Source organism: Sminthopsis crassicaudata, chromosome 2, assembly GCF_048593235.1.
Source record: "Sminthopsis crassicaudata isolate SCR6 chromosome 2, ASM4859323v1, whole genome shotgun sequence".
In the NCBI taxonomy this organism is placed as follows: domain Eukaryota; kingdom Metazoa; phylum Chordata; class Mammalia; order Dasyuromorphia; family Dasyuridae; genus Sminthopsis; species Sminthopsis crassicaudata.
Window position 1 is genome coordinate 373,099,646 of NC_133618.1, and position 18,747 is coordinate 373,118,392.

An 18,747-nucleotide genomic window follows, 5' to 3' on the forward strand; every position below is an offset into this window, starting at 1 on the left:
CAGGTTGGGTTTTAGTGCAGGGAATGAAGTATCCTTGAAAGCACTTTCTTTTGACAGGAGCTGTCCATCAAGCCAGAAAACCAGTGTGTTGCTACAGTAAACACACACACACACACAAATACAAAAAAAACTTAGGATCTTTCTTAGCAACGACACTAACTCAGGCAAGTAACTTCTACCCTCTGGATTTCAGTTGCTTTTCTGATAATGAGAAGGTAAAATTAAAGGCTTTTTAAACTTGCTACCCTTTTTTACCCACAAAATTTTTGTGACTTCAGGTATATAGGTATGTAAAATAGGTATAAACATTTGCTGATAGCAAATCATAATTTTATAATCCCCACATTCAGTTACAAGACCCAATATAGGGTTGTGAATCAGTTCAAGAAGCTGAGAACTAAATCTCTACTATTCCTTCTAGCTTTGATTTGTAAGGTTTGAGTACTCAATGATTTTTCATATTAAGGCCTATTTTATTCTAAGTTTTGACATTCTATATTCTATCAATGAACCCTTCACTGACTAGTCTAGCTCATATTGAACTTAACTCTATAGCAATCAATCAAAACCTAAGTATTTATTAAACATCCAGTTTCCTTTTCCAGGAAGACTGAAAAGCATAAATGAAAATAGTATCTGTTCTGTCTGTTTTGTTGGAAGGAGATAAACTGAAAACATCTAAGTATGTACAAAATAAATACAGGGCAAAAATTTGGGGGCTGAAGGAGACACAGGAAAGAGCACACATAGAAGGTAATATTTGTGCTGGACTTTGAAGGAAAGTAGAGATTCTAAGCTTGGTGGCACAGTGGATGGAGATTCTGGCCAGAAGTCAGAAAGCCTCATCTCCCTGTGTTTAAATCTGGCCTTAGATGCTTCCTAGCTGTGTGATCCTGGGCAAGTCAGTTCATCCTGTTTGCCTCAGTCTCTTCATCTGTAAAATGAGCTGGAGAAGGAAATAGCAAACGACTCCAGTATCTCTGCCAAGAAAACACTAAATGAGGTCATGAAGAGTTGGACATGACCTAAATGACTAAACAATAACAACAACAACAATAGATTCTAAGAGGCAGAGCTAAGAAGGGAAGGTATTCCAGACACAAAGACACTGTTGAAAGTTATGTTGACTCAGTGACCTATTGTTCCCATCCTTGCTTGTCAATCAGTGTCAGGGGAGGCTGTTTTGGGAAAAGCAACATCCAATCTGCAGTTTTTTACACTACCTGCTCTTTGTCATTTGCCCTTTGTTCAGTTATGTCATTCACGTTCCCATTTGGAGTTCTTTTGGCAAAGATATTGAATTTCCTTCCTTCTTCTGATCATTGTACACAGATAAGGAAACTGGGACATACAAAATTAAGTGACTTGCCCAGCTAGCAAATATCTGAGGTCATATTTGAATTCAAGAAAATAGGTCTTCCTGACTCCATGTTGGATGCTCTGTTCGCCATCCCACCAAACCCCTCTCTGTAATGTTTGTATCTCTATCTGAAAATTGTCCTTGCCACCATGAGAAAGAACCTAAAATTCAAAGATTCAAATTTTTGTTGAAATTGACCTTCCTGAATTGTCTTTATCTCATTACAAAAATTACCAATAAAAGTTGGTCCCACCTTGAAGCCATAGCTGATGTGTAATGATCAGAGTGAAATATACAGCTACCTAGATATACTAATAAGTAATTCCTTTTGGTTCTTTTTGTATTGAGTTTTGCCTCATTAATCAGGATAAATGCCCAAAGAATTTTCTTTCATTCATTACTTATACCACATTGTTAGCTATTGATTGTAAATGATCAACTTGCCCTGCCATTGTTTCTTGTGTTCCCAACCAATAGGTACCCGAATAATACAGGAATTGTTTCTACTTTTCTTGTAAATACCCCTTCCTATTCCTACACAATTCCTAGAGCAGGCCTGGGCACTTAGTAAATACACCTTCAATGACTAGTGTAGTCTAAGAAATGTATTTATACATTTTTGATGACGTCCAGAATGATGTTTTGGACAGAGAGAAACTAAAGAATTGATCCTTGAGACAAGCAGGGAGAAGGCACTAATAGAATAAGTTTAGCTCCATGGTGCTTTGCTGAGGTCATCCAGTCTGAAATCCAAGCCTCTGTAGAGGTCTTGAGCACTCACCTTGACATGCCCTGTCAGAAATCCCAGTCATGTCCCTGAGTTAAATTTTCCCTATAAAATCTACTTATGGGCCACCCCATGGCTGCTGCCCACTTTTGGGTCAGTCCACTACGGCACTCTGCCTCATGATGTCTTTCCCCTTTCTCCTCCCCCATGCCATGTGGTCTCTCTCCTAACTCCACTATGGTTACCATCCCTACTTCTCCTCCTTATAGCTAACTCTTTCAGGGTGCTAGGTCCCTTTCAGGAAAACCCCTTTCTATGCTCTTCATATTTATCATTCCTGGTGTCTGTTATATTCCTTCATTTTGTCTGTAATATATTCCCCTGAATAAATCTACCTTTTGTCAAAGAAAATGTCCATTATGAATTCTTCACATGACCAAACCCCAACTTTTGGTGTTTACCATCTGGTGTATACATCAACCAAATCATGTTAGTCCTTGAACCACAACACTTCAATATTTTAGAATGAAAGTTGTAATGATTCCCAAATAATTTAATAATTCAAGACTCTATAGCTCAATTGATATTATGCAGAATCTCTTCATTTGTGGATTTCTTGGTAGTTTTCTCCTCTTACAAGGAACATTTTAGATTTAGTTATTGTGGCTAGTATTCAACAGTCTGGGCTCTCAAAGAAAGGCAGGTCTTAGCAAACTGTGAAAGTTGTGAGGATGACAAACAGGTGAGTGAATGTCCATCCACCTCTAAAGACCGTCAGCTTAATTGGCCAACAGGTAATGACTGTAACTATGGCTACTGATTAAGATGCAGGGCCTCCTAAAGTATAGCAGTCATATGACTTGTGTTAGTGGAGGGAACATACAAATAGATGAATTCAGCAATTCTTTGAAGTGAATCCAAATAAGAATACTGCATTCTAGGATCATTGTGAACATTCCCTTATTTGATCCTTCCACTAACCTCAGAAGTATCTGATGTGATGGAGGCATTTGCTCCATTTTCTTTAAGGAAAATTGGGTTTCAAAGAAATAAAAAACTTTTCCTGGGTCTTAGTGATGAGGTGTGAGAAAGGAGAGTTGAGAGATCCCCTAACAGTTAGCATTGGGATCCCCTTGGCTGGTGGCAGGCTTTGCGAAAGAATTCACAAACCCCAATGAATACAGGCTCAAGGTTTGTGGCAAAAATGGATTTATTTATTCTAAGAAAGCAGTGTGCTAAGAAGACAGCTTTCTTAGTGAGCAAGATCCTGTTAGGACCATTGCAAAGATAGTTTACACTGAGAAGAAAATATCTTCATCAGGGGGGAAAATCCTATTAGGACCTCTGAAAAGATTTACACTGAGAAAGACCCAGCAGGCTAAGTCCAGAAGGGCATTAGCAAAGATTTGGGCTTCAGAGTCGTCAGAGTCAGAAGGCTAATGCCTTCTGAGGTTTGATTAAGGGCTAATTTTTGATTCAATAGAGGGAGGTGATTATGGCCCAGGCCAAGATCTCCAATTGAATGAGATTACTTATCTGGGAGTTACCCTCATGAATGGACAGAAGGGTGGGCCCTCCCAGAGGTCAGGAGGGTTTCCCCCAAAAGTTCCTTTCCAACCCTTCTCCCCAAAAAGGGATACCATTTACATCAGGGCCCCCCAAAGATTAAAGGGGACACAATTTACATCATTAGGATTAATAGGTCTTGGAGCTAGGAGTTCAAACTTAAGCCTTGGGACTTGAAGGCAATGTGTTGTAATGGAGATAACAAAGTTTTGACCTTGAGGAATTAATTTAACTACTTTCAACCTCACTTTCTTCACCTGTAAGATGTGTGTGTATGTATGTTTGTGTATTTTGTGTGTGTATGTATAGGAAATGAACTGGGATGGTGATGCAAGGAGGAGGGATCTCCAAGGTTCTTTTCAACTGTCTTCCACAAAGCCCTAAGTTCAGGGCTATTTAAAAACAATACCAAACCAAACTTTAGAACTGTGCTTATTGGAGAAGTGAGACACATTAGATGTTCCTATAGATATTCATAAAATCACAGAACTTGAAATTTGGAAGGAGCCTCAGTAGTCATCTAATCAAATGCATATTTAAAAGGAATCCCCACAATAATATACTCAACTAGAAGTTGAAGACCTCTACGAAAGGACAACTCATAGCCTTCAGAGCAGCCCATCATTCCTCTTTTCCTTAGATCTAATTATTAGGAAGTTTTTTTTTTTTTTCTCTGACACCAGCTTAATTGCAGTGTCTACCCATTTCTCCTTATATTGTCTTCCTGGAAGGTGAGGGAAAATGACTTCCATTCTTCAGGCTAAACATATTTGATCCATTTAACTTAATTCAATTTGGAATTTCTGGTTTAATGCAAAGAAGAATTTTATAGTCATTGTTGTTGTTCAGATATTCTGACTTTTCATGACTCCATTTTGGGTTTTCTAGGAAAAGATAGTAGAGAGGTATCATTTCCTTCTCAGCTTATTTTACTCATTTACCTAAGTTGCCTAAGGAAATTTAGGCAAATAGGATTAAGTGACTTGTCCAGGGTCACACAGCTAATAAATATCTGAGGCAGGATTTAAACTCAGGAAGAGGTGTCTTCCTGACATCAGGCTCAAAATTCTATCCACTGCACCACCTAGATGTTGGTTAGACTTGCCCAAAAGTGGAATTTCACAACCTAGGGGATAGTAAGTTCCTTATCACTCAGTGGAAGCCTTCAATCACAGTGAAGAATAACAATAGCCTGCATTTACACATCATTTTAAAGTTTATAAATCACTTTCTCAAAGCAACAAGAGTGAGATGATTATAATAATGTAAATGAAAAGACTGCAAGTCAAATTCTGAGTAAATGAAAAACCAATAATGATTCCAGGGAATAGAAATGAAGAAATATACTTGAAGACTACTTGAAAAGAATTGTGTATACATTGTTGTTTTGATTACTTGTTGGTTGTTGTATTTAACTTTTTTTTTTTTCAAGTCAAATCAAGGCAATAAATATTTATTAAGTGCTTACTATGTGCTAGGCTATTCACTGGATAGTCAAATATTGAAGCTGAAGCTTAAGTATTTTGGCCACTTAATGAGAAGATGGGACTTGATGTTGGGGAAAATTGAAGGAAAAAGGAAAAGGAGATTTGCAGAGGATGAGATGGATAGTGTCATGGAAACAATAAACATGAACTTAGATAGACTTTGAGGGATAGTAGAGGAGAGAAGGGCATGGGGTCACAAAGAATTGGGTGCCACTGAACAATAACAATGTGCTAGGTACTGGGAATACAAAGAAAGGCAAAAGATTGTCATCATTCTCTCTGTCTCTGTCTCTGTCTCTCTCTCTCATAAATCTTTTTATTTTCAAAACATATGCATAGTTTTTAACATTCACCTTTGCAAAACCTTGTGTTCCAAATTTTTTTCTACCTCCCTTCTTCCTCTCTCCTAGATTTTATATTTGATCTGGGAAGTAATAGGAAGCCACTGTTACTGAATAATAGGGAGGTAGGGTAGGTAAGGGTAGGTATCATGGTCAGATCCATGCTTTCCGAAATTCAAATGAACAGCAAAGAGAAGTATAATTTATAGTGGGGGGAGACTTGAACTAGAGAGACCCACCAGAAAAGGCTTGACCAGAGTAGCAGCAGTGTCAAAGGAGAGAAGGAATTATATGATACACACACACACACACACACATACACACACACACATATACACACACACACACATATATACATACACAAATATGTATGTATATGTAAATATTCCTTCTTTCCTTTCCCTCCTTCCCTCCCTCCCTCCCTCCCTCCCTTCCTTCCTTCCTTCCTTCCTTCCTTCCTTCCTTCCTTCCTTCCTTCCTTCCTTCCTTCCTTCCTTCCTTCCTTCCTTCCTTCCTTTCTTCCTCCCTCCCTCCCTCCCTCCCTTCCTTCCTTCCTTCCTTCCCTACTTCCCTCCCTCCCTCTCTCCCTTCCTGTCTTTTACTTGTTCCAAGGAAGCAGATCACAAAACAATATAAGAGGAACAGGGCTCCTTTCTCCCATTAGGAAACAAAAACAAAATGGCAGAAGGTAGGTAGGGAGTTAAAGCAGCTTCAATGACATTTTTTAAAAAAAGAATTAGATTGAGTCAAACGAATAACCAATTCCTCTAAACTGTTGAAATTTTGGCTTCCTTGTCTATTATAGATTCTTTGTCACAGACACATGGGTGCCAATGCTGCCTTTTTTTTTTTTTTTTTTTTTTTTAATGTTTAAAACCCAACTTGTGTTTTGCTTCCTCAGCCCCAGGTGAAGATTGTTTGTCCTCATGCCCAGGGATTTGAGTAATCACTGAAATGTATTGATTAGCTTTTGGAACTGGCACTTCCATTTTGAGGATGAGGAAACTGAGACTCAGACTTGCTCAAGAGAATGTGGAATCAGAACCCCATCTTAATTGTGTTTTTAGAATTTTACATTACTGCAAAGGCCATTGGTAACATGAAGAAACTATAAGGAAAGAAAGCTGTCCTTAAGTCAGATGATGGAAAATACTTAAACAACTTGTAACATTTTTTCCTAGAATACTCTAATTATAGCTGAGTCATTGTGTTCCACTAACCATAATTTCAACAGAATTCTAATATTTTACTTCCCTCTCCCAGCGTAGTACCATTTTCTATTCATCTTTAATACTGTACCTTCCTCAATCTATTCTTTGTTTCCTTAAACCAGTTATAAGATTATAATTTGGCTAGTCATACACCACTTTGAAGAAAATGGTTGTGAGACTTGTGTGTCCATTGTCTAGTTCTACCTTTGTGTATGTACAATGCTTTGGAGAAATAAGGAAAATGAAGAATATTAAATTAATTTTTCAATACTGACAAGCACTAGAGACAGAACCTGGATAGTATCTGGTCTCTGGATTTTTCTAAGTCAGGATTCTTTCTATTGTAACACATTGCCTCTGATAGTTAAAATACTTTTCTATATTTAATCAATATCATCAGTGTTGATGAAGTGCTACTATCAGAAGTCTTTTTGAAATAGATTTAGATTTTTGAATATTATTGTTAGATGTAGATGAAATATGACCTTCATAAATTATGCTTACAATTTTTAAATTATAGGTTAACAAAAGGAGATTTATTTAGCTAGAATCAAGTTTACCTAAACAGAAATATTAAATGCAACATTATTGACCAAAATGTGATAGTTATATTTAATAAAAGGCTTTTGAAGAAAATAATAAAAGTTAATTGGAGATAAAATAATTTAATCCTGAAGAAAATCATAGAAAGAAATAAAAATTTCATTAAAGAAGATGAGACAATAATGAGACAATATATGGGATAGAAGATATAGAAGACTTTAGGGGGAAAGTTGTATCTCTAAATTTTTTCATCAGCAAAAGAAATAAAACAATAGATCAATGAACAGGGCAAGCAATTAAAAAGCAACACTTAGAAGAACAACAAATAAAAACCAACAACAACTAAATATCCACAAACCATGAAAGTTGAAGAAGAGATGAACAAAATTGAAGGTGAAAAAAAAACCCAAACTCAAAAAACAAATCTAACAACAATTTACTGAATAGATAATTAAAATTAGGAGCTATGTTTTAAAAAACAAACAAATAAAAATGGTGAAGTAGTGTGAAAAATAGAGGAAATCAAATTATTTGTATCAAAAAATGAAAAAGGAGAATTCAGAACAATTGAAAATGAAATAAAGAAAACTACCAAAAGCTATTTTGCCCAACACTATGCCAATAAAACTGATAACAGATGGAATGGATGAATATTTACAAAAATATAAAATAATTAACAGAACAATAAATAATTATTTAAATAGTCCAATATCAGAAAAAATGAACAAGCCAGAAATGAACTCTCAAAAGAAAAAAGAAACAGTTGAATTTATAAGTAAATTTTATCCTTCACAAAACACTTAATTCTAATATTACATAAAATGTTTGAAAAATAGGAAAAGAAAATATTCTTCTAATTCTATAATATAATATGGTCTTGATGTTTAAACTAAGGAATGAAAAAGCAGAAAATTTTTTTTGAGCATTACCTCCAATTAATGCAAAATAATAAATTTAATATTACAAAGAGGAGAGTATTTTAAAAAATTATTCATTATGCCTAGGTTTTATTTATACCAGAAATACATGTTTGGTTCAATAAAAGGAAAACTATAAACATAATAAGCAATAATAGTAACATTAATAACCACATGATCATGTCAATAGGTATTATACAACACTCATTTGGTAAATATTTTTAAATAGGAAAAACATCTTTCTTTAATACTATCTAATTTACAAGTACTATCTACTAAGTAATCTACAAATACTATCTATCTAAAACCAAGAGTCAACAGTGTACTTAATGAAGAAGATTAATGAACTTTATAATAAGATCGGAATAAAGCAAGGATATCCACTATTGCCACTATCATTTAACATAATGTTATAAATGTTAATAATAGCAGAAAGACAAGAAAAAAATAAAAGAATACACATGGGCAAAGAGGAAACAAAACTCTTGCTTTTGATAAAGAATCTAAGAGTCAGTTGAATAATTAGCTAAAACACTAAAACAAAAAAACCTCAGCAAAATTTCTAGATATGAAATAAATTTATACAAATCATTATATTTTGTGTATGTTACCAATAAAACCCAGTAGGAAGAATTAGAAAGAGAAAGTCCATTCAAAATAACTCTGGAATGATATTGAAATGTCCATATACCAAAACACATGGGAACTACATGAATAATATTACAAAATACTTTTTGTACAGAAATAAAAATAATTGAAATAGTAGTAATTACTCATAACAGGCTATATATATTGATCTAATATAACAGTAATGATACTTAATAACTTGATGTACTTATTTAGGGTCATATCAATTAAACTACCAAAGAATTACTTTATGGAAGTAGGGAAAATGTCATAATTATCGCAAATATTTAGTAACAACTAAGAAACAGAAAGGTTAATCAGTGGAATAAGTTAGGTATACAACATAAAGAAACAAAAGAAACTAAAAGCTAGTGCTCGATAAAGCCAAATAGTCTAGCTACTGGGATCAACGATTTAGTAAAAACTCATGGAAAAACTAGAAAGCTGTCTGGAAGAAATTAAGTATAGAGATTGATCTCACACCATATATTAAAATAAAGTCTAAATGGATACATGACAGGCATAAAAAATTAAATCATTAATAAATGAGAGGACTGAGAAACAGAATACTTTTTAGATATATGTATAGTAGAGCAATTCATGGTCAAACAAAGGATGAAGAGGATTACAGAAAATCAAATAGATACTTATGATTTTATAAAATTTTTTTTTTTCAAAAAAACCACAAGTAGTTAAAATTAGAAGACAGACATTTAAATAGGAACAGATTTTTTCAGGACATTTCTCAGATAAAAATATCAAAAGATATGTAAAGAACTTAATCAAAGTTAGATGAACAAGAATCACTCCTCAGTTGGTAAATGGTCAAAGAATATGAATAAGTAGTTTAAAAATTTTAAATTCAAGTCATGAACAACTACATGAAAGAATGCTTCAAATTAGTATTAATGAGACAAATACAAAGTTTTACTCATTTCATATCCTCAGATTCGTAAAGATGATCAAAAAGAAAAATGCCAATTATTGGAGGGGCTGCTTAATTCACTGTTGGTCTAGCTAAGAATTAGTCAGTCATTATCTGGAAAACAACTTGTAATTATGTTACTAAAGTCACTAAATGGTGCATACCCTTTTAATTACCAATACTGCTTATTAGGCTTGTAGCCCTAGAAAAATCAAAGAAAGAGGAAAAGGACCTGTATGTACAAAAATATTTAAAGTTATTTCTCTTTATTATAGCAAAGAATTGGATATGAAGGTGGTGCCCATCAATTAGGGAACAGCTGAACAAATTATGATATATAAAAGCAATGGAATATTATTATTTTTTGAGAAACTTGGAAAAAGTTATGGGAACTGTTGCAGAGTAAAGGGATCAGAATAAGGAGAAAAATTGTCACATTAACAACAATCTTTCAAAATTAAAACCCTCCCACTCACAGTGTTTAGACTTAAGAACTTTGTTCAATATGATAACCAACTGTGACTATAGAGGACAGATAATAAAGCAAGCTACCTATCTTCAGGGAGAGAAGTAATGGACTCAAAACTCAGAATAAGGCAGACATTTTCAGACATGGCCAATACGGGAATTTTTATTTTTTTCCTATGCATTTTTGTTACAATGTTTTGTTTCTATTTATTTTTTTCTCCAAATGGCAGTAAGTAGCAGTGAGAAGACTAAGAGATAAGGCCAGGGGGAAAAAAGGAAAAGCAAAGAAATAAAAAGATCATTAAAGTACATTTTATAAAATGTAAAGAAAAGAACAGAAGAAAAGCCAGAAAAAATCAGAGAAAAGCATGGTAGCTTTGAAAGTTGCATTTCTAATTTATTAAATTTTTTATGTAGCATATGTCAATATACTATAATATAAATACACAATATGTTTTAAAAGAAAAGCTGTCTTTACCTAACATATTTTTAGTTTCATGTTCAATTCTCTTTTTAAGGTAGCTAGGTGGCATGGCAGATATGGTGCCAGGTCTGGAGTAAGCAAGACCTGAGTTCAAATCTCATCTCAGATACTTACTAGTTATGTGACCCTGAGTGAATCCTTCGCTCCCTGTTTGCCTCTGTTTCCTCATCTATAAAATGAGGATAATAATAGTACCTATCTACCTATGTTGTTTTGAGGATCAAATAAGTTAACATATATTAAGTATTATGCAAATCTTAAAGCATGACATAAATTTTAGATATTATTATTATTATTTTTCTTTTCTATTATATATGTGCTTGTTTGATGTTTAAGTCAAGAAAATGTAGGAGAAAACATCTAAGGATTCTGGATTCTCCTCTGTCCCTGTTTTGGAGAGGAATCAGACAAGACACCAGAAGTTAAGAGTAGATTGTACCTCAGGGATCTAGAGGAGAGTTCTTGTACTATCCAGGAAGATTTCAAAACAATTTACTTGCTGTAGCAAGTGGTTTTGAGGCTGGGGAACACAGGGTTAGTTCCATTTATATATGGCTTAAAAAGGAGTATTTGGTAGGTATCAGTTGTGAAAATGGTACTGGTGTACATATGTTGAATTGGCTGATCTTTGGTGATATGTGCTGTGAAGAATATGTAAATTAATTGTTAGGTAGATGTCCAAGAACCAGGACTATGGCTCAGCTGCTGTGATCTGGTGTTTCTCTATATTCTCCCCTGTATTCATTGTTTGGTTTCTGACTGCTGACTCCTTGGAAGAGATAGAAGCTTGTGTAATGTGCCTATTTTCTCTCAGTATCTATATGTAGATGGATTCTTTTGTCACTCAATCACATAATTATTAGAGCCTCACATGTTCTATGTCCTAGGCTACTTTAGGTTCTCTGGTTATTTGTTTCACAAAACAGACTAGGAGAGATAAAAAAAATATCCTATTCAGGTGGTGGGAAGGGTGCTAGACCCCCTTTTCCAAATTAATTAATCAGAAACATCTTTAGGTACAAAGAGAAAGCATCTCTTTAATTCCTGCACGGAGAGGCCCAGACACACACCTGGGAGATTCCCAACTCCTGCCATGTGCCCCTGGAGTCTGGCCAGTTTCCACCTTGTCCAGGTCTTAAAAGCAAAAGACCCAACCAAGCCTTCTCATTGGATAGACTAAAAGGACGTAACCATCCTTGATCAATGGTCACCAATGTTGGCTACCTCTACAGGTCATGTCACTTCCTGCAACTTCACTGACTTCCTGTATCCCAGGGTTCAAAGTTCATCCCCCCAGAGATCAGGGGCTCCCCCCTCCCCCAGGGTCCCAGTTCTGGGAACAGGGATCATGTGACTCAATACTGAGAAATCCTTCATCCAACCAGTCCCATTCACAGGTAATTGGGTGAGATGAAATCTGATTGTAAAGTTTCATTCCTTAATCTCTCTGTCTGTCTCTATGTCTATGGTTCTCTCTGCATCTTTCTCTCTCTTTCTCTGTTTCTGTGTCTCTCTCTTTCTATCCCTTTTTTCTCCACTCCTCAAATATACATGCTAACTGAATCCTCCCTGTCCTCATTATTCACTCTTTGCTTGTTTAAATATATATGTAACAAAGTATATATGTAACCAGAGAGTGTTACAGTGTAGATAGACCATGTAGATAGGACCATGGACAGGGGTACTGACACAGGGTTGAAAATGACATCAACGCTTGCTTCTTAGCTAGTCTACCTAGAATTGTCTAGCTGTACTTATTTGACTACATTCCTTCTTTGTGTAGTTTGTGTGACCTTCACTCAAGGTCAGAATTTAAACTCAGAATTTAATTATAGATTAGTACTAGTAAAAGCGTTAGTCACATGTAATATAGACCACATATTCTACCCAATTCCCAGAACTAGAGATCATTTCCCTTATTGAGTCTTAGTTGAAAAAAAAAAAAAACACACACACACAAAACACCTAGTTCTGATAGAAATCCCTGCTTCCAGAAAAGTCTCATTGAATCTTTTTCTTCCATGTTCATGGATTGGACATTGTCAATAGTTAGTGGAAAGCTAAGCCTGCTTAAACAATGGTTGACAAAATGTCTTAAGGCTGGTACCCACAACTGGAGTCCTGGAGTGCTCTAATACTCTGCATTCTCTTTTTACTGATTAATTTTGGGCACTAAGCGGTGCTTATCTCTGTGTCATTTTTATCAGAAGTGATGACTCATATCACATCAGGAAATTTTACATTGTTTTACATTGTTTAGAATTGGAGTCTACTATTTTCTTTTCCTATCTTTTACTTGAAAAACTGCTCTCTCCATCAAGTACAGCTTCATCAATCTAGTCCAAGGTATCACTTGACCTGCCCTATTTGCATCTAGCTACTGCTAGGGAGTAGAGCAACATTCCCTTTTATAGTAGAATAGTAATAACAATTGGCATTTCAATAGTGTTTTAAGATTTCCAGACTCTTTCAATATTATCTTATTTAATCTTCAAAATGACTTTATGAGGTAATTAGTATAGATATTATCCCTGTTTTAAATTAGATTAGATTAGAAAGACTAAAACACTTGTCCATGATGTCAGTAGGGTCAATAATAAGATTGAACTAAGTCTCTCTTTCCTTCAAGTCCAATGTCGCTTTCCCCTCCCCCCTTTATACTATGCTGCCTCTCTGACACTTTATTTTGACTGCAAATACTTCCCAAGAAACACCCAAATAGTATCCTTCTTGTTCAGCTCCATCCCTCAAAGAACCTTTGCCATAAAACCGCTCAATTCTTTATTCACTTTCCTAGGTCCTAATATTTAACATTTAAATTACTCATTTTAAAAAGTTTTATTGATACCTTTTATTTTGACATCAAAATCTTTTCTAGATATTTCCCTTTCCAGTATAACCCATTGTAACAAAGGAAAAATAAATTAGTTAGGCAAAAAACAAACAAAAAGCCAAAACAAACTCCAAAACAAACCCAAACCACAAGCAACTAATCTATCAATTCCATTTGACAGCATTTGCAACATTCCACACTTTTGTCTCACCTCTCCAACAAAACAAAAAAGAGGTGAACTTCCTTTTTTTCCCCTCTAGGGCTAAATTTTTTCATTATAATTGCATAATATGGTAGTTTTCTTTTACTGTTTTTTTTTAGTTGCATTGTTAGTCGTTGCCTTCACACATTCTTGATCACAACAAATAATCTCTTTGCACAACCTTCCTTTCACTGTATCCAACCTAGTTTCCAATTTCCAAAATGATCAACAACTTTAAATACTTTCTGGTCCTTTATAAAGGCATTGGGGAATTGATGTAGCTGTTCAATTCCCCCCCTCCCACCCCCCATCCCATCCTGTCCCTAATCCCTTGCCTGCCCACTCAGAAAGGATGCTCAGCTTGTCCTCCTTTCATGGCATATCAATTTTTGGTCTTATGCCCTCTCCAAAGTACATCTTCTCCTACTTCTTCTTGGAGAGGTAGAGAGGCACATCTACTCCATTGGCATGAGGAATTTCTATTTGGACTGAGGGCAAAATTATTGGAAGCCCTTGAAAGTGCTTTTGGATTTAGTACTGTTTCACCCTTTTTTTCTGGTGTTCCTTTTGATACTTTTAAGTACACTGACTGAGTACCTCATTCAACCTTACTCCTCTCTTTGAGATCTATGTAAGATTCTCTCTTTCTTTTCAGATATGACTGCTTCCCATACCCACTTTTAGACACAGAACTGGATGATGATGTGCTCTTTTTTTTAACTTCTAAAATTCATGTTGGAGATTATTAACCTTTTCTTATTGATCACTTTGAATTTGGGTTGTTTTTTCTTGGGAAGGAGGTATGAGAAAGCATCTCAATCTCATGTCTTGGAGGTTAGTCGGGGCTCAATACATTGTTTTAGATGAAAAGAGAAGAGAATAGTGCTGGAACCTATAGATCAAGGGTTTCAGATCCTCCAAAAGCAAAACATGGAACCAGGGCCTTTGTCCTGAGTATTTGATATGTCCTTTTGACACCTAATGGTGGCCATTCTACTATGGCTTCTTTAAATGTTCCTCTTTTCCAGTTGCCTTTATGTGTTGCTAGGGTTACTTTCAAAAAAATATTAGTTATGTATATCCTGCATCACACTGCTCTTTAAGTACTTTCTTAAAAAAAAAGCCCAGAGAATGCCTTAAAAATTCTCAAAACAGATCAGATAAACAGCATGTCAAAACCTTATTACCAGTGTCTTATCACTGCTTTTCTTTGTGTTGTCATGCACACGTGTGCATGTATAAGTCTATATCTGTGTATTTATGTATTTGTGTGTCTATGTCTGGACACTGTGATGCACATTCCTAACAGTCCATACTGGAATAGAACTAAAGGCATTTCTAGAACACAGCAGTTTTACATTTGTCCAAATACTTACTTTTTCAGAAATTTTCATTCTCCTGTACCTTCTTCCAGGATCCCCATCTCAAACACTAGCTCTCCAGTCTTTTGGACTCTGGGGACACCCAAGTTGAAATGTAAATAGCTATGCTAAGAAGGTGGTACAGGCATGCAGCTGCCCACAGCTGTTAGTTATATCCACAAATACTCAGGTTATTTAGGCAGTGTCAAAAATGTTGCTTTGATACTGGTGATGGTGTTTGGAATGGTGGTAGGAAATCTGGCTCCTGGATGTTTGCAGTGGGATATGTGGAAGATGGTGTGTGGGTTGGTTTCCATGAGTCAGTGAATTAGCAAAGTGTGTGACTTTGTGATATGGAACTCTGGTAGTAATTCTAGGCATAAACATAAGAGTGGAGGATATAGAGTCCCAGTAGGCTATGAATAAGTTTTGAATTGTGGAATTTTGGAGACTGACAAAGACTAGCTTGTTCCTACAGGTGTTTCCTGTCCTGAAACTATACATCTCTTATCCCAAGCGTCCTCATACTGTGGCAGCAATAATTGGAGAGCAATAGTACAATTCTGAGACCCTGGCACTCTGCCCATGGGAAATGAGAATGCAGGTGGGAGAGAGAAAATCATGCTGGCAGGAGCACAAATAGATTTGCTGGACATGGGAATGAGTTTAGTATGAATGTGATTGGGCCAGTAATACTATGTGCCTTCCTTTACTACAGCCAGATCAAATTCAACCTCCTAAACAACTAACACTAACTCAGAAGCTACTTCTTTATGCCCTTAACAGGCTAGGGAGAGCAAGAGTTAGCTGTATGCCTTTGAATCTTGGATTCATGATTATTTTTTCTTTGTTGACATCCTTAGTATGACACTTGTGCTGTTTTAAAGCTGGACACAGAATGTTCCTTTATATGATGCCAACGTCAGTCAGTCAACTATCCTGTATTTGGTACCTACCATGTGCCATACACCATGCTTTGTGGAAACAACAAAAGGCAAAGAACAGTACTTGCTCTCAAAAGCTTTATAGTCTAAAATAGGGGAGACAACATGAAAAAAACTATTTACAAACAAGATTTAGAAAAAATAAATTGGAAGTCAATAACATAGGAAGACAACTGAGGTGGATAAAGAAAGGCTTCTTGAAGAAGGTGGGACTTTAGCTAAGACTTGAAGGAAGTTGTAATATGAAGTAAATATGAAGAGGGACAAAGTTTCAGCTATAAGGGATATATCTAGAGTTGTGAGATGGAATATTTTGTGAGAGGACCAGCAAGAGGCCAGCATCATTGTATCATACATTATTGTGGGAATGGAGGTATCAGGTATAAGAAAACTGGAAAGGCAGGAAAAGGCCAGTATATAGAGGACTTTAAAAGACAAAGGATATTTATTATATTTGATCTTAGAAGTAATAGAGAGTTACCAGAGATTAATGAATAGGAGGGCTGATATGGTCAGATTTGCATTTTAGGAAGATTAATTTGACAGCTGAATGGAGGATGGACTGGAGTGGGGGAGAGACTGAAAGTAATAAGAACAACCATCAGTCTATTGTTATAGTCTAGAAAAGAGGTGACAGAGGCTTGTATCAGAATGGTAACAGTATCAGAGGAGAGAAGAATATGTATCCAAATGTGTATTTTAGATTCAGTTTAAAAGGATGCCTAAGAGCAGACTAGGCTAGACTAGCATCCAGGAAGACTATAATTCCTGAAAAAGGAGAGGACTAGTTTTAGCCATAGAATCCAGGATCAAACAACTTCTGCCTCTGCTTCCCAGGAGTATGATAATAGACTTTGACTTAAGCACAAGTCTTCAATTCATAAAGGGGTCGAAGATATGAACAAATAGAAGAAAATGATCAATATAATAAAGAAATATCTTAGATTCATCAAAGCCCCAGGAGTAAACTGAGAACAGAAAAGCAATTCAATGGTGGACTGAAGTAGCATTTCAAAGAGAATAATGTTGTGAGTACTAGGACTACATCAGAAAAAAGAAATGAAATGTTTTAAAATGGAAGCAACAGGGAGAAAGAATGGCAAGGAGAATAAATATTATAGAAGAGTCAGTGATAAACTATTCCAAGAATTGAACTCTTTGAAAATTATAATGTACCAAACAAAGCAAGACCAAACAAGACAGCAGGAAATATTAAAACAAAGTAAAAAGATTTAAAAAAGAAGAAAAGTGTAAGCTATATAGTGTAAAAAATAACTGACCTGGAAAACATGTTAAGGAGAAATAATTTAAGGATCATCAGATTATTTGATAATCATGACCAAAAGCACAAATTCTATATTTTAAAAAAGAATAAATGAAAATTGTCCAGAGGACAGTGAATCAGGGCAGATTGAAGTTAGAAACAATCCACTAAGCACCTCTTGAAAGAAATTCTAAAAAAGAAAACTCCCAGGAATGTCATAGCTAAAATCCAGAGTTTCTTAGGTCAAAGAAAAAAAACATTACAATTAGTGGGCAGAGGATGAGGGTACAGTAGAGAAAGCATCCAAGCACTAAGGAATCACAATGAGGATCATTTAAGCTTTGTCAGCTTCTGTAATAAAGAAGAGGAGAATTTAGAATGTGATATTCTAAGAGGCAAAAACTAAAAACTTACAAACAAGAATTACCATTCCTTCAAAACAGAGGATAATCATACATGGAAGAAATAGAATTTTAATGCAATAAATTACTTTCAAATATTCCTGACAAAAAGGCCAGAGCTGAATAGAAACTTTGAAATGGAAACATAGGAGCCAAGAAAAACATGGAAAGTTACACACATTTGATCACTTGTAAAGGACTGCAAGAGAATGAATTGTTTACATGCTAAGTGTCTTTTCTTAGTCTTAGATCTTTAAGAATCATAGAGAAACTTACATAAAACAGGAAGATGATCTGGGCATGGTGGTGGCTTGTTTTGCTTTGAAAGTCGTGAGAGAAGAAGGAAATGGGGGGGGAAAATAAGACGATCATACTGGGGAGGAATGGACAGAAGTCTTTATCTTATATACTACAAATGCATGCCTTATGGGTATAGTACAGATGATGAGCCAGCAAAAGGAACTGAGGAGTAGTCAGATTGATAGAAAAACTATGAGAGAATAAAGTCACAAAAATCCTGAGAGGAATGGATATCCAGGAGAAGGTATTCAACCATGTTAAATGATCAAGAGATCAGGAATGATGAAACTTGAAGAAAGGACATTAGATTTGACACTTAAGAAATAAGTGGTAGGGGGCAGCTAGGTGGCGCAGTGGATAGAGCACCAGCCCTGTTCAGGAGGACCCGAGTTCAAATGTGGTCTCAGACACTTAACACTGCCTAGCTGTGTGACTCTGGGCAAGTCACTTAACCCCAGCCTCAGAAGAAAAAAAAAATTAGTGGTAATTTTGGAGAGTACAGTTTACTTTGAGTGATGAAATCAGAAGTTAGACTTAAGAAAACAGTAAAAGGAAAAAAAAAAGTAGAGGGCAATAAGTCTCAGAAGATAACTGTAGTCTAGGACATTTGTGGCTTTCTTGTTCTTGCTTTCTTTATCCTCTACCCTATGGTCAGAGCTGATGAGACTGGCAGAAGGATCTGATCCGTTCTACATACTATAATGTAGAGAAGTAAGTTCAAATAGAAATGGGAGCCACTCAACTGATATATAGAGTATGTATTTAGCTAGGTGATGTCATAGTATA

At 35.6% G+C, this 18,747-nt stretch overlaps 1 long non-coding RNA gene across 1 annotated transcript in view; it reads left to right on the forward strand.

Moving 5' to 3' along the window:
- The first annotated feature begins 11,970 nt into the window (after positions 1-11,970).
- The window catches only part of LOC141553524 (uncharacterized), a 94,519-nt gene continuing 87,742 nt past the window's right edge, over positions 11,971-18,747 (forward strand). The window contains exon 1 of the long non-coding RNA XR_012485493.1: positions 11,971-12,053. This is a non-coding gene — a long non-coding RNA (uncharacterized LOC141553524). The remainder of the gene's footprint in view (positions 12,054-18,747) is intronic.